A 15,972-nucleotide genomic window follows, 5' to 3' on the forward strand; every position below is an offset into this window, starting at 1 on the left:
TCTTTGTATTTTGACAGTTTCATCACCATGAAGTATCTCAATGTGGAGATCTTCGAGTTTATCCTGCATATCGTTCATCAAAAATTTCAGTTCTCTGCCTTTTTCCCTCCCTCCCTCTCTATTTCTCTTTGTCTTCCTCTCCCTTTCTCTCTCCCTTCTTAGACCCCCTAATATATGTCAATCTATTTCATAGTAAAGTACAGATTACTCAGGTTCTGTTCATTTTGATATTTATTTTCTTTCTGCTCTCCAGAACTGTTAATTTTATTTTTCTTATTCTCAAGTTCAATGATTCTTTTTCAGCCTGCTCAAATCTTCTGTTGAACCCTTGGAGTAAATTTTTAATTTCAGATATACCTCACAGCCAAAGACTATCTGTTTGATTCCCTTTATAATTTCAATCTCTTTATTGATACTTTCATTTTGTTCATACATCATTTTCTTAGCTTCCCTAGTTCTTCAGCCCTTTAAGCACATTTAAGACAAGTATTTCAGTCTTTACTAAGCTCAGCATCTGAGCTTCCTCCTCCAGGTTGATTTCTGACTATGCTGTCATTTGGAATGATAATACCTTCCTGTTGCTTTTATTTGAACACTGATCATTTGAATATTATAATGTAAGAGTGGAGATCAAATTCTCTCACTTTCTCTGTATTTGCTGGGTTTTGTTTTGACGGCTAAATGCCATAGCCATCCATTTGTTTGATGGCTGACTCAACAGTATTTGCAGACACTGTATTCCTTGTCCCGTGTGGTGACCGAATCCTGACTCCTGACCTCCTGTTAGAAAATGTTGGGACAACAGGTCTGTAATCCCAGCACTCTGGAGGGCTGAGAGGAAGGACTGAAAGTTCTAGCACAACCTAGACAATGACTTAGCAAGGCCCTGTCTCAAAATAAAAAATAAAAATGTGCTAGAGTCATAGCGCAGAGCAAAGACCCTGGGTTCAATTCCCAATACCAACAAAAAAAAAGGAAGAAAAAAATGAATTTTGACAAAGATCTTCTTGAATGCCAAGAGTGAAAGAGGGGGAGAATCCCAATCTGCAGACTCATCTGTGCTGAGGCCCAACACTCGACCAGGTTTGCACTGACCAGCCTGCAGGGAAGCTTAGGGTATTCTCCAGTCTTTTCCACCATGCATTTAGCCCTAGGCCTACTGCAGGCTTTCTAAATTCCCTGAATACTGTACACAAGTGCATGTGAATGCTCCACTTGTCCAAACTCTTGGCTCAGCTTGTCACCCTTCCCTTACATCTTAGGGGGTCTAGTGTGTATCTTTTGCCCCAGGCAGCTGCAGGCTGTTAGCCTTGCAAAGTCTGAGTCAATGTCTGCCACTTCCCTGGTGCCAGGAGGCTCGGAATGAAGGCAAAACAGAGAGCAGAGCCTTGCACGAGTCCTTCACAGTCCCACGTAGAACTGACGCACACAGAAAATTGTGATTAACTCTGCTCTGCCTCCTCCACAAACAGGAGCACTGGTCTGCCCCGCGAACATGGGCTGCCGTCTGCATGACTGCCAAGGGGCTGTAGACAGTACAGGACAAGAACAAGTACAAATGTCACAGAGCTTTCCTACTGTTTTGATCTTCCCTTATTCTTGACTCTACATTCACTCAGTTGCTGTAAACCTGTTTTCGACATTCCCCAAAATGTGATTCTGTTAATATCTGGTTGTTTCTCCATGTTCCTGAGGAGCAACAGAAGCTTGTAGTTCACTATTCCATCGATTTGCTGGCATGCAAAAACCTGTGTTTCAACAAGCTTTCAGGAGTTGCTTAAGTTAGAGTTCCACGAATCAAATAGTCGTCACTCACCAGAAACCAATTACTGATCATATCCTACATTTTGTGAGATATTTCTCATAACCAAGGCAAACTCATAATCAATCCCTATGTCCCCTATGTCAGGACACTACAATTTGAGACTTCAACACTATTAAATCAAAATCTGTTGAAAGTTTTTTTAAAAATACGTAAATTCCTAAACTCTCCAGTTCCATTCTCAATGAATAGGTCTAGATGTGCAGAAGAACTTGGATGTTGAATCTTCTCACATGATGTCACTGCCTTCCCAGGACTGGGAAAGGTCACTGCCCTTCATTAGAGACCCAAGGCACCCAAGAAAAATATAGCTGCACTAGGAAGCAACTGGCTACAGAACAATAAACCACAGTGCACTAAATGAGAGCACTCTAAAAGTAGGATGCCTATACAATTTGTTGATTTTTGGAAACAGGCAAAAATTATACATAAACATATGCAGACATATACATATATATATAATTATCACCCTGATCCACATTTGAGGATTTATGATCTACGAAAAGGTTGAAAACAAAAATACAATAAATACCTGTGAACATGCTACCTAGTTTAGGAGATAAAATCTTAATACGGTTGAGGCCTTCTGGGTGTACATCACTGATAAAAGTTTTATTCCTTCCCTTAGAAGTAAACTATTCTGAATGTAGTGTTGATCTTTCCCATGCACTTGTCTTATTATATATGTGAATGAATCAACAAGCAATGTATTTGATTGCTTTCCATTTTAAATACGCAAATAATTTTAAACCATAATTTTGTGCTACTTTTTTCTCACTCAACATTACATTTGCAAATTTATCACTGACTCTTAGGTTTCTTCGTACGATTCTCTACTATTTGTTTAAACATTCTCCTACTGATGGACAATTGGGCTTTTTCCTGGTTTTTTGAAACAACAAGCAAAAGCCACTGCGATGATGTTTATACATATATTCCTGGTCACATGACCAAGAGTTTCTCGGATGTGTATATTGAGGAGCTGAGCTCCTGTGTGACACAGTGCACACAGTACAGGAACCCAGATTACTCTCTTTACTGGTCCTATCAATTAAAAGTTTACACCATGTGTACCCTGCTCAAATGCTTCTCACACACAAAGTCAGATCTCTTCTCTTCTCCTAGACTGATGCATAGTAAACAGTATCACATTGCAGATTCAATTTTCATTTCCAATATAGCTAATGAACTTGAGTTCCTTTTAATATGTTCCCTGGCTATTTCTATTTCTGGGGAACTGTCCTTTTCTATCATTTGCCTGTCTCTGTATTGAATCTTTCTTTTGATTCACAGCATTTTTAATGGATACTATTTCTTTGCTATTGATCTTGTATCCAAGATTTCTTTGATGAATAGATTTTTAAATTTTATATTGTAAACTTATCAGTATTTTCTGCAACGATTTTGCATATTTATCACACTTAAGAACTTCCACATATGTATAAATATTTCTTTGATGGATACTACTTCTTTGCTATGTGATCTTATTAACAAGAGATTAAATAATTTCTTAAATTTTTATAGTAAACTTATCAATATTTTCTTCTAGGATCCTGTATTTTAATCATGCCTAAGAACCTCTAAATATGTGCAATTATGTGTCAAAAATGAAATACCTATTTTGGGGTTTTGTGCATGTTAACATCACATGATGATGGGTTTATTGGGGGAAGTCAGTACCTGCATTTAACATTATCTTAATTAATTTCAATCTCAAAACTCTCCTTTCGCTTTCCTCCCCCTTCTCCAGAAGTCTACCTTCTAGTGCCCCTTCCTCTCTCCTTTCACTATTCACTTTTTTTAGGTTTCTTATATAAGAGAAAACTTGAAATATTTAATTGAATCTGGCTAATTCCATGCGACATGATATTTTCCAGTTCTATCCCTTTTCCTGCAAATGACATGGTTTCGTTCTGCTTTATGGGTACAAAATACCCCACTGTGTACAAACACACATTTTCTTTATCCATTTGTCTGTTGATGAGCATGTAGGCTGTTTCCACAGTTTAGCTATCATGAGTCAGACTGCTATAAACATGGGTATGTATGTATCATCATTGTATGCAGTCCTCAATTCTTTCAGAAATATGCCCAAGGGTAGTATAGCTGGGTTAAATGGTGTTTTTATGTTTAGTAGTTTGAGGAATCTCCCTACAGTAAGTCCTGACTCACGAATGAGTTCTGTTCTGATAGAATCTTCATAATTCAGATTCTTTCATTAGCCCGACAAAGTGAGTCTTATCCACCTTTGACACAAATATACTATGTAAAGCATAAAAATCCAAACACACACACACACACACACACACACACACACACATGCACAAATTCAGTAAGTCCCCAACTGTACTGTACTACTGCACACCATCGCAGTGTACATTAAGCACACAGCAGCACGACTATGACAGCATCTGGCTACTTCTGCAATTTGTTCACATCTACGAAAGTTCATCATGTGAGGTCCGTTCCTATCTGTGAAAGTTTGCGACTGGAATGTTTTTAAGTTGGGGACTTACTGTATTTGTTTCCACTGTGGTTGTACTAGTTTACATTCCCATCAGCAATGCAGGAGAACCCCACCCCAACCCTCACCAGCATTCATTAGTTTTTCTAGATGATAGCTGTTCTGACTGGCATGAGATTAAATCTCAATGTAGTTTTGTTTGCATTCCTCTTGAGGCTAGAGATGTCAAACATTTTTTCACAAACAGTTTTGGCCATTTAACTTCTTGTTTTGGAAAGAATCTATACAGTTCATGTGCCCACTTTTTTACTGGATTTATTTTTCCTGGGGGTTAATTTTTAAATTTCCTTATATATTCTAGATATTAATCTTTTAGCAAAAGAGTAGCTAGCAGAGATTTTTGGTGGGTTGTGAATTGTTTCCTTTGCCATTCAGAAGCTTTTAAATTTGATGTAGCCCCACTGTTTTGACACAATATTATTTCCTGTGCTTTTGGAATCCTGTGCAGAAGTCTTTGCCTGTATCTATGGGGTCAAAGCACTAGTCTTATGTGCTCTTCTTGCAGTTTCAATGCTTCTGGTTTCATATCTAGGTCTTTGAACCATTTCGACTTGATTTTAGTACAGCCTGAAAGAGAGTGGTCTAATTTCATTTTTTGGCATGTAAATCTCCCATTTTCCCAGTACTGTCTGTTAAAAAGACTCTCTTTCTCTAGTATGTTTTTGGCCTCTTTAGCAAAAACTAAAGGGCTGGATAAGCTTGGGTTTTGTTTCTGTATCTTCTATTCCATTTCACTGGTCTACATTTCTTTTGTGTGTGTGTACAGGAATCACTTTGTTTTTGTTACTATGGCTTTATACTACAGCTTCGAGTTCAGTATCATGATGCCTCCATCACTGCTCTTTTTGCTCAGGATTGCTCTGGCTATTCTGGTTCTTTCCTGATTCCAGATGAAATTCAGGATAACCTTTTCCATTCTGTGAAGAACGCTGTTGATATTTAACAGGGATTGCACTGAATCTGCAGTTTTTGACAATCTGGCTATTTTAACAGTTAGTCTGCCAATCCACAAACAAGGGGTGTCTTTCCAACTTCAAATGTCTTCTTCGATTTTTTTTTCTTCAGAATTCCGTAATTTTCATTATAGAAGTCATTTATCTCCTTGCACAGGTAGATTCCCAGGAATTTTAATTTTTTGAAGCTATTATGTATGAAAATGTTTTCCTGATTTCTTTCTCAATGAGTTCATAATTGGTGTACAGGAAAGCAACTGATTTTCATGTATTGATTTTATATCCTGCCACTTTGCTGAAAATATTTATCAGATCTGAAAGACTTCTGGTGAAGTTTTTGAGGTCTTCTCTGTAAAGAACTATGTCATTTACAAATAGGGACACTTTATGTTCTACTTTCCTGTCATATCTCTTTTACAGGTATTTCTTTCCTTGCCTTCCTGCTCTGGCTAAAGTTTCAAGAACTATATTGAACAGGAATGGTGATAGTGCATATCCTGTCTCCCTCTAGGCTTCACAGGATTTCTTCCAGTTTTTCTCATTTAATATGATGTTGGTTTGAGTTTGTCATATATGGCTTTTATCATTTTGAAGTAAAGTCTTTCTATACCTATTTTCAAGAATGTTTTTATCAGGAGGAGTGTTAGATTGTTTCAAAGATATTTTCAGCATCCATTGAGATAATCATGTAATTTTTAGCTGCAATTATATTTCTGTGGTGTATTACACTTACTAATTTACACTTGCTTCCCAGGATAAACTCAACTTGGTTATGATATATGATCTTCTTAATGTGATGCTGAATTCTGCTAAGGAGGGCCTTGTGGAGCATTTTTGAACTATATTCATCAAAGAATTGGTCTATAATATTCCTTTTCTGTAGAATTCTTATCTGGTTTCAGTATTGAGGTAGTACTGGTGACACAGAATGAATCTGAGAAAATACTTTCCCTTTCCATTATATGGAAAATATAAAGAGCACTGGTGTTAGTTCCTCCCTAAAGGGCTGGTGGAATTCAGCCATAAATTAATTTGGTCTTGGGCTTCTCTTGGTTGGCAGAGTTTTAATTAGTGCTTCAATCTCATTGCTTTGAGTTTGACTTTTTTTGTTTGTTTGGTTTTTTTTGGTACCGGGGATCGAACTCAGGTCCTTGCACTTGCGAGGCAGGCGGCAGAACCACTGAGCTAAATCCCCAGCCCTCAGTCTCATTGCTTATTGTTGATCTGTTTAGATTTTGTATGTCATCTTGGCTCAATTATCTGTTTGTTCCAGATTCGCCAATCTGTTGAAAGTAAATTTTGAAAAAAATTTCTGTACTTCAGTGGTGTCTGTTGTGATTTGTTTTCATTTCTAATTTTATTAAGTTGGGCCTTCACTTTCTTTTGGTTAGTTTGGCTAACAGTTTATCGGTTTTGTTTATCTTCTCAAAGAACCACTTCCTTGATTTTGTTGGTCCTTTGTATTTTTTTAGTTTCAATTTCTTTAATTTCTACTTTTATCTTTACTATTTCTTTCCTTTTATTGGTTTGGGGTTTGGGTTGTTCTTGCTTTTCTGGGGTCTTGAAATGCATAATTAGGTTAAATTGAGCTGTTTTTCTAATCTAGGCACTCGTAGCTATAAACTTTCATATAACTGCTTTCTTGTGTTCCACAGATTCAGATACATAGTGTTTCTACTACTACTGTACCCTGTGAATTTAATGTCTCCCCTGATTTCTTCTGCAACCTATTGATAAGAACGCATTACTCAGTCTCCATGTGTTTGTGTGGTTTCTGGACTTTCATTTTCAGAATTCCTTCTTAGTTCTTTTTCAGAACTTGTACCACTTTATAAAAATGGTCTTTCACATCATGCATTGTCCGTCCTCCTTAATTCATTCAGCTGCTTATGTGTATCTTCTTTGATCTCACTGATCATTTTAATTTACTAAATATTTTTAGTTTTTTTCAAAACATTTAGTTTCAGTTTTTAAAAATTTCTTTGTCTGAAATTTCACCTATTTTAGTATCTGTGGGATTAGCTTTGAGGGAATTGCACATTTTTGGAGGTATCGAGTTGCCTTGTTTTCTCATTGTAGCTGTGTCTTGTGCTGAGTTTGCAGTTCAGTTGGGAAGGGTCTCTGCTGTCAGCATGTAGGAGTCTGTCTGGGATGAGCCCTGGATTATGGGTATGTCTCTGTGTGAAAGTTTCCACTTTGACCTTTTTAGATGCTAGGTTCAGCTCCTAGAACATTTCCTGGCTTCTAGGGTGTTCTGCTTCCTCTCTGGGGATCACCTAACAGCATTTCCTAGCTTCTTGGGGAGGGGGTGGTCTGGCGCCTCCCTAGGGATCACACATCAGCTGACAGTTGATATATGCCAGCTTCAGAGGGTGAGCTGGCTGTAAACTGTGCCATGCTGATTCTCCTCTCGGTTCTATCTCCTCCTCCAAAAGGCCAATGTGGGCTTATTCACATGGAAACTTCAGCATTAATTTCTGACTCCGCGGTTCTCCTGTGGATCCCTCAGGAAAGCCACATGGAAACAAAGGCTACAGCAAAGTCCTGTGGCCCTCCAGAAGAGAAGATCTCAGGAGAACGGATTCCAAGACTGGTCTAAACATGTGTTTTTAAAAAGAACTTCTGAAATCATGTAGATAAGCTCCTGTGTTGACTTTTATAAAACTTTCAAATTTTTGCTTTCACAGTTAGATATTTAATTCAGTTATAATTGATTTTTGTGCATGGTGTCTAGATGCATATTGGAAGCTTTCCCTGACATTAAATACACAAAAAATCAATTACATGAATCAATGTTCTGTATGAGTGTCCATATCTCATATGAAGTATTTTTAAATAAATCATTTTCCTGACCATTTATTGATGAATCTATCTTTTCCTCATAAGTGTCCCTGTTTCCACTTACCATGAAATGGTGATTTTTGGCCTTGCCATTCTAATATCATGGTTCATGTGCTGATCTTTGCAGTGATATCACAGTCCTGAACACTGTAACTTACAGTAACCATTCATATGTGAAAAAGCAAGTTCTTTTCTATTTCTTTTTCAGAAAACAGCTTAGTTATTCGTGGCCTTTAGTCTTTCATAAAAATTTCAGAGTCAGCTTTTTCTATCAGTGAAAAAAAAGCCCTATTAAGAAAGTATTAAAACTTCATTGAACCTAGAGATCAATTTGAAAATATCTGACATTTTTCTAACTTTAAACCTTCTTCTCTAAAATCACAGTATACCTCTTTCCATACTGGTCTTCTTTAGTGAGTTCTGAATTTGCTTCATAAATGTCGTGAATATTTTTGTTTGACTTGCTCATAAATGCTTTTTGATATTATTGATATTATAAATGAAATCTCTTTAACTGCATTTTTGTTTCTTTTGTTGCTGCTTTTTTAGCAATACAATTGAATGTATCACTGGTTTGACACCTAGTGCACCTTCTGAATATTGTGGGGGTTTTTTTTTGGTTTGGTTTTTTTTTTTTGGTACCAGGGATCGAACTCTGGACCTTGTGCTTGCAATCCAGGTAGTGGCACCACTGAACTAAATCTCCGGCCCCCCTTCTGAATATTTTGAAAGCTAACAATATAAGGATCTTATTTTTATGTAAACAATTATAAAATTTGTGAATAACTACATTTTTGTTTTTTATAATCCTTAAGATCTTTGTTTATTTTTCTGGTAAGGACTTCCAGTATGCTACTGAAAGTCTATTTTGAATGATATAATTGTCTACTTTCTCTAATTTTAATTTTCCACTTTCATTTTTTTTTTTGGTACCAGGGATCAAACTTGGGACCTTGCGCTTACGAGGCAGATCGCAGAACCACTGAGCTAAATCCCAGGCCTCACTTTCTTGCTATAAACTTATCGATACATCATTACTATTGTTTTAATTTTTACACCACTTGCTATTATGTGCTTTTATTCTATTTTTTATGTTTTCTCTCATTACATAATTGTAACAGGCATTCTTGTGTGATCCTGATTTTAATAAGATGCCTCTTCATATTTAAACTATAAGTCTTATATTTTATGTATATTTACTTTACGTACTCTTTATTGGTTTAATGAAGTTTCCTTCTAGTCCCAGTTCACTAAGAATTTTTTTTATCTTGAGTCAATATTGAATTTTATCTAGTGCTTTCTCTGCCTCTTAACATGATCACTGGATTTTTTTCCCTTTATTTAATGCAGTGAATTATATTAACACATTTTTGATGATAAAAATAAGCATTATTGAAAGTAACCAAATTGTTCTCTCTCAGACAGACAGACATTCACACACACACACACACACACACACACACACACACACACACAAACACACCCCAGTGCTAGATTCAGGTTGCTAATATTGTTTAGAATTTTTTAAATCTAATCTGCTCAAAAGCAAATCAGCTTATCCAATTTCTTTCTTATCAATTCTTATCTAGTTTGAAAATCAAGGCCACATTACCCTCACAAAGTGAAATGGAAAGCAGTCTCCTTTACTCTCTTCTCCAGAAGAGTTTATGTAAGATTGGATTATTTCCTTGAATGTGTACTAAATGACCCTGTAAAACTGACAGAGCCTAATGGTTATTTGGTGGAGAGACATGGTAGGTGGCAAAAATGATTACATAGCTCCTCGGCAAGGCTATGCTCTGTGCAATGGGAATTTGTAGTACTTCTCATCAAAAAGCAGAGTCTGTTTGCCATACCCTTGCATCTAACCCAGCCCTGTAACTGCTCTGGTCAACATAATGCTGCAAAATAACAATGTACAAGTCCACACCTGGGCCTCAACAGGCCCTATCCATTTCTACTCTGACTCCTGATCCTCTACGCTGCCACAGGCACACTCGCTTGAACTAGACTATTAATAGAGAGAACACATGAGAAAGAGATTACCACACCAGCTAAGGTCCCCCTAATGTAGCCGTTCCCAGAAAACCCAGGAACTGATAAAAAACGCATGACTGAATCCACTGAGAATGTGAAGAGCACCAGCCCAGCCCACCCAGCTCAGGCTGCTGACAACTACACTGTGAGCCAGCTAAAGGCGTTGTTTCAAGCCCTTAGGCTCTGTTTTGCTTTGCTTGGCATTAAAACCTGAAACAGATATTGAATCATAAACTCAACTATTCTAGTGATTCTAAGACTACTACTTGGGTTTTTCATTTCATAAATCTATTTTGAATTATATAATTCTCTACTTTCTGTAATTTTAATTTTCCATTTTCTTGCTATAAAGTTATTAAGATATGATTACTATTGTTGTAATTTTTACAGCACTTGCCATTATGTGTTTTTATTCTACTTTTTATGCTTTCTTTTTATTACCGTTTGCTTTTTAAAAGATCTAATTTTGACTTTTTTGAAATCTTGCCTAGTATATCCTATTAATTCTTTTATTAACTTCGGCTCTTCTGTGCTTACTACTCATGCATTTTCCTGTCTTTTGATAAGTCTGTGGTTTGTTTTCCAACTTCTTAAGTTGAATACTTAACTCATAAACTTTCTACCTTTTCTAACATAGTCATTTAAAGATAAATTATTTCCATCCTAGAGTTATTTAGCTACATTTCACAAGTGTCAGTATTTATTAGTATTATTAGTACCTTTCTGTTTAGTTGCTAAATTATATCATTATTTTTCCTTAAATTCATTTGTTATTTTTAAAGGTATTTGCATATTTCCAAATGTACGGAGTGGGAGCCAGTTGTCTTTCCACTATGCATTACTAATATAATTGCATGTGCATTAGTGAACATGGACCATCATGCTTTCGAGTTTTGGTGAAACTTATTTTGAACAGCCTTTTACATAGTCCATACTCATAAAGATCTCATGTACTAAATGCATTAATTGTTAGTTACGGGGTTTCTACATTTCCATTAGATAAATTTGTTGGGTAGATTGTTTCAATCTCTATGCTCACTAACTTTTTTTGCCTTCATGACTTATACATTATTGAGAGAAGTATGTTTAAAACCTCACTCAGTATGACGGGAGATTTATCCATTTTTATTTGTAATTACATACTATGCATATATGTATGTGTGTTTAGTACACATCTTATTATGCATTTTATATATGCATATATAAAAACCACATTAATCATAAAAGTACAGATTGATGGAATAACGAAAGTTAACACATTGAAAAATGGCATGGTCCAATGAATAAAGCGGGGACTGTATACTAATACCCATTCTCATGGCCCACTCCAGCCATCACTAAGGGGAAACTGACACCCAGACTCTAGCACTATAGGTCAGTCTTGCTTGTTTTTGAACTTTATATCAATGAAATAAATAGTCTTTTGAATGTGTATGTCTGGACTCATTGCTTGTGGGGCTCACCCATGTTGCTGCTGCACAATTTTATCATTTTGAAGTGCTTGACAGAATCCTACTATTAAAAAACAGCACAATTTACATATCGCTTCCATGTTTGATGGATATTTGGGTTGCTTTATTTTTTATGTTACAAATATTACTATTTGAAACATTTTTGTCCACTGTCTTTAGTATGTATACTGTATCTCTCTCTCTCTACTAGGCTTTTTTCTAGAAGTATTCTTGATTGGTCAAAGGACATGTGTACTTCTATTCTCATTTAACGTACCACCAAACAGTTTTCAACAATTCTGAAGCCAATTTTGCACACCTCCCAGCAGTGAATGGAGGTTCCAGGCATTCCAGATTTTTGCACTTACATGGTATGGTAAGTCTTCTTAATGTTAGCCGTTCTGGTGGGTATTCAGTAGGCTCTCTGTTTGGCTCTACTCTCTCTGGTTACAGATCAATACCTTTTCCTCTGTTTACTGGCCCTTGGATATTCCCTTTTGTGACATGCTTGTTAGTATTTCTGCCCATTTTTTAACTCGATAGACTTTTTTATTGATGTGAAGGAGTTCCTTATATAATGTGCACAAAAGGTCTTTGTAGGATGCAACTACATTGAACAGCTTCTTCCTCTATGCCGTGTCTTTTTACTCTCAGTCATGGATTTTGGTTAAAAAAATAGCTCCATATATTAATATATTCTAGTATAATACTAATCTTTTTCTTTGTAGTTATTAGTTTTATGTCTTATTTTAAAAGTTTTATTATATGAAGGTCATAAAGGTATTTTTCTATGTTAACTTCTGTAAGTGTTTTAATGTAGATCTAGAATTCACCTGGAATTGCTTTTGCATATGGTATGAAATTCGTTTTTTCCCACAGGATTATCCAGGTGACCAAGCACCCTCCCATGGGAAGGCCACCCTTCCACACTCTTCTGCAAGGCAGCAGTGTATATTTTGAGGTCATGTTATTAAGCAAATGCATCTTTGGAATTGTGTATTATTGTGTGGCAACCTTTTTGGCCTTGAAGTTGCTATTGCCAGATATTCTCTAGTCTTCTCATTTATTTTGGCCTATTTTTCCTTTAAGAAAAGCCACTTCATGACTCTATTTTGTATTATTGCATTGCTAACAATAATACAGCAGAAATCAAGTCTTAGGAATCCAATAGATTACTCTCATTTTTAACCCTGAATTGCTCATCACTTAATTTGATAATAAATACTGTAAACTGGAATTACATCTGCTATCTTATATTAAACACTTTTTCCCCTTTCCTTATTTTTGATTGATGGAGGTTTTGAAATGGGGCTCTCTCTATGTTGCCCATACTAGACTCAAATTCATGAGCTCAAGGGATCCTCCCACCTCAGCCTCCCAAGTATTGGGGACTGCAGGAAGGTACCACCATAGTCATCTTGATGGAGATTTTAAAACTCTCTACTATACTTTAATTTTGGAACTGAACATGATTTCTATTACTGTGGTCTTTGTTTAAATTTTTAACATGCTGCAAACTTAAAAGTCTAAGCACAAGTCTAAAGTTAATCTATTCGTGTTTTTAAACAATTCAAAATCTAAGAACACTTCAAATCATCCTCTACTATAATTTTATTTCTAATTTTATTTTTTCTACAATTAGACATTATTATTATTTCAACAGTGATTATTCAGACTTGTGCATACTCTCAATATTGATTTGTTCACTAATTCTTCTTGTACCTTATGTCTTCCTTCTGGAAAGTTTTTTAAATGATGGTATTCTGCTCATAAACTAAGAGTTGTATTTATCTACAAATGTCTTCATTTCACAGGCATTCTCAAATAATAATTACACTGTGGATATTCCATTCCACGTGAGAGTTACTGTCTCTCAAAAATTTGAAAATATTTTTACATAGTCTTTGGGTTTCTGCTTCTGCTACTTAAAAGCAAGCTTTTCAATCTGCTACTCTTTTATAGAAAAATTGCCTTTTTTCATTGGCTACTTTTAAGATATTCTCTGTGTCTGTGGAATTCTGCTATCCTGCCAATATTTCTCTGTGACTGCCTTAATTAGTGTGACAGATTATTTGAACTGTCACATTCAAATTCTTCTTTTTTGCATTCAAATTTTCAACGTGATATGAGCCCTTCAAGAGATGGAGTCTCTATTTGTATCTTAACTCCAGGTTTGACCAAATAACTTGCTTTGGACAATAAAAAAAAATAGCAAATGTGATCAGGTAAACAGCCTTGAAAAGCACACACACACACAGGGGCTGCCTTTAGTTTTAAGCTTTGAATCTCACAGCTACCATGTAAATAGGCTGCGCCAGCCTGGAGAATGAGGCTACAAGGAGAAGAAATGAAAGACAGGCGTCCACAGCCAGCCGTTTCCAGAGCTGGGTCTCAGATTCTCCTGCCAGCTGGTGACCAAGACAGTTAAGAGAGCAGCAGGTCTCGGCTATGCCAGGCCAGACCAGAAAGATCTACACACTGAATTGGGAGCTGAGGGAAATGGCTGCTCAGAAGCCTGGGAGTTCTCCAAGTGGCTTGTTAGGCAGCAAAAGGTTAACATATTCCTTCACTTCATTTTACTTCCTACAGTGAGAACTGATGTCTTTTAACAAGTTTAGAAAATGCTTAATGATTAATAATGGTGCCCTTAAACTATCATCTTTTGGACTTTCCAATTATATGTGTATATACACATACACACACACAAATTAAAGGGATGTGTAAAAGGTTTTACATAATTGTGTCCTTTTTATATTTTAGTTTCTTCCTTATGTTCATGTCTGTATCTCTCAATACTGTTAGGAGAATTACTTTGATGGTGTTTTTCATTTCATTAGTGCTCTCCTCACCTGTGTCTAATCTACTGTCCAGCAGTTTGACTTCAATGACTGCATTTTTTCGTTTCAGAAAGTGCTTCTCAATTCAATTATTCCTGGTTCTATTTATCATCTCCAGTCACCATACACTCTTTAATTTACAAACTTTTTCCTTAAACATTTTAACGTAAGAATTTTTTTTAAAAAGTTTTAAGCATCTTTGCTAATTCCAATTTATGTAGTCCTTGGAGGGCTAATTCATTCTTTCTTCTCACGGCCACTCATAGTGTCTTTAAAAACTCACACTTTTGTGGTCTTCATCTGCAGGCATCCTGGGAGATGTGCACCAAACCTGACTTTCTGCAAAAATAATTTGCATTTTCTTCATCAGGAGTTCCGAGGTACCAACCCAGAAGTGCTTTAAGATAGTTTGTGGATAAAGCAAATCTAGGTTTCAGGCCTACATTATGACCGGGTAGAGGTTCAATTTCTGGGGGAATTTTTTTTTTTAATCTGGAAATGAGGGAGAGACAGGCTGTCACTGGATAGGCTCCCTTTGCTGGGCAGGAGACTTCCCAGCCTACCTTTTTATAGAGATAGCTTCATCCTACATCCTGGCTTTACTTCAGAAGTTTCCAAACCAAGCATGAATGGGATCTAAAACACATCTTACATTTCACACACATTGTTGATATTTCAGTCTTCAGCTACAATTTTCATACACTACTTGTGGGAATGCAAAATGGTTTAGACACTTTGTAAAACAGTTTGGCAGTTTCTTAGGAAGCCAAACATACATTTACCATATGATTCAGCAATCCCACACCTACGTATTTACCTAAGAGAAATGTAAACCTTTGCTCATAGAAAAACCTGTATGCAAATGTTTACAGTAGCTTTATTTATAACTGCCCAAAATTGAAAACAGCTCAGATGTTCATCAGTGAGGAACGGATAAACAAACTGGAGTCTATTCATACAACAGAACTGGAATACTACTCAGCAACAGAAAGGAAGGAACCAACTATACGCACAAGAACATGAGGGAATCCCAGCATGCACACTTAAGTAAATACTTACATCCATGGAAGATTCCATTTATATAACACTCTGGAAAAGGCCAGGCTAGGGTTAGAGACCAGATTGGTGGACGCTAGAGGCTCGCAGTAAAGAGAAGGGCTGAGCACAAAGGTCACTGGGATGTTTTTAGAGGTGATGGGATACTTTACCTTAAAATGATAGGCAATGAGATTCTACAGATTGTGCAAAATTGTACACAGTTTTGAGAGGGGTAAATTTTATTGCATGTAAACTATAGCTTCATTTTTAAAAAAGGAAAGGGAAAAACCTGAAGGCTTCAAGTTTCTAGCAGTGGCAGACATTCTTCTGGTTTTTCTCTCCTACAAGTATTTTGTTCCTAAAAATGTCATTTCTTCTCAGCATAAAGATGGATTTTTAAAGGTTTGTGTTGCATTGTATCCAGCATTTACAGGCATTTTGAATCAGGAGGATTTTTATAATACCTGCT

At 36.3% G+C, this 15,972-nt stretch overlaps 1 protein-coding gene across 7 annotated transcripts in view; it reads right to left on the minus strand.

Annotated features, from left to right (window-relative positions):
• The window catches only part of Nell1 (neural EGFL like 1), an 813,237-nt gene that overhangs the window by 594,627 nt on the left and 202,638 nt on the right, over positions 1–15,972 (minus strand). The gene's annotated exons all lie outside the window — the stretch shown is intronic.

This window comes from Heterocephalus glaber, unplaced genomic scaffold (assembly GCF_053883595.1).
Source record: "Heterocephalus glaber isolate CG9 unplaced genomic scaffold, H.glaber_assembly_v1.0 deba00001428, whole genome shotgun sequence".
NCBI lineage: Eukaryota > Metazoa > Chordata > Mammalia > Rodentia > Bathyergidae > Heterocephalus > Heterocephalus glaber.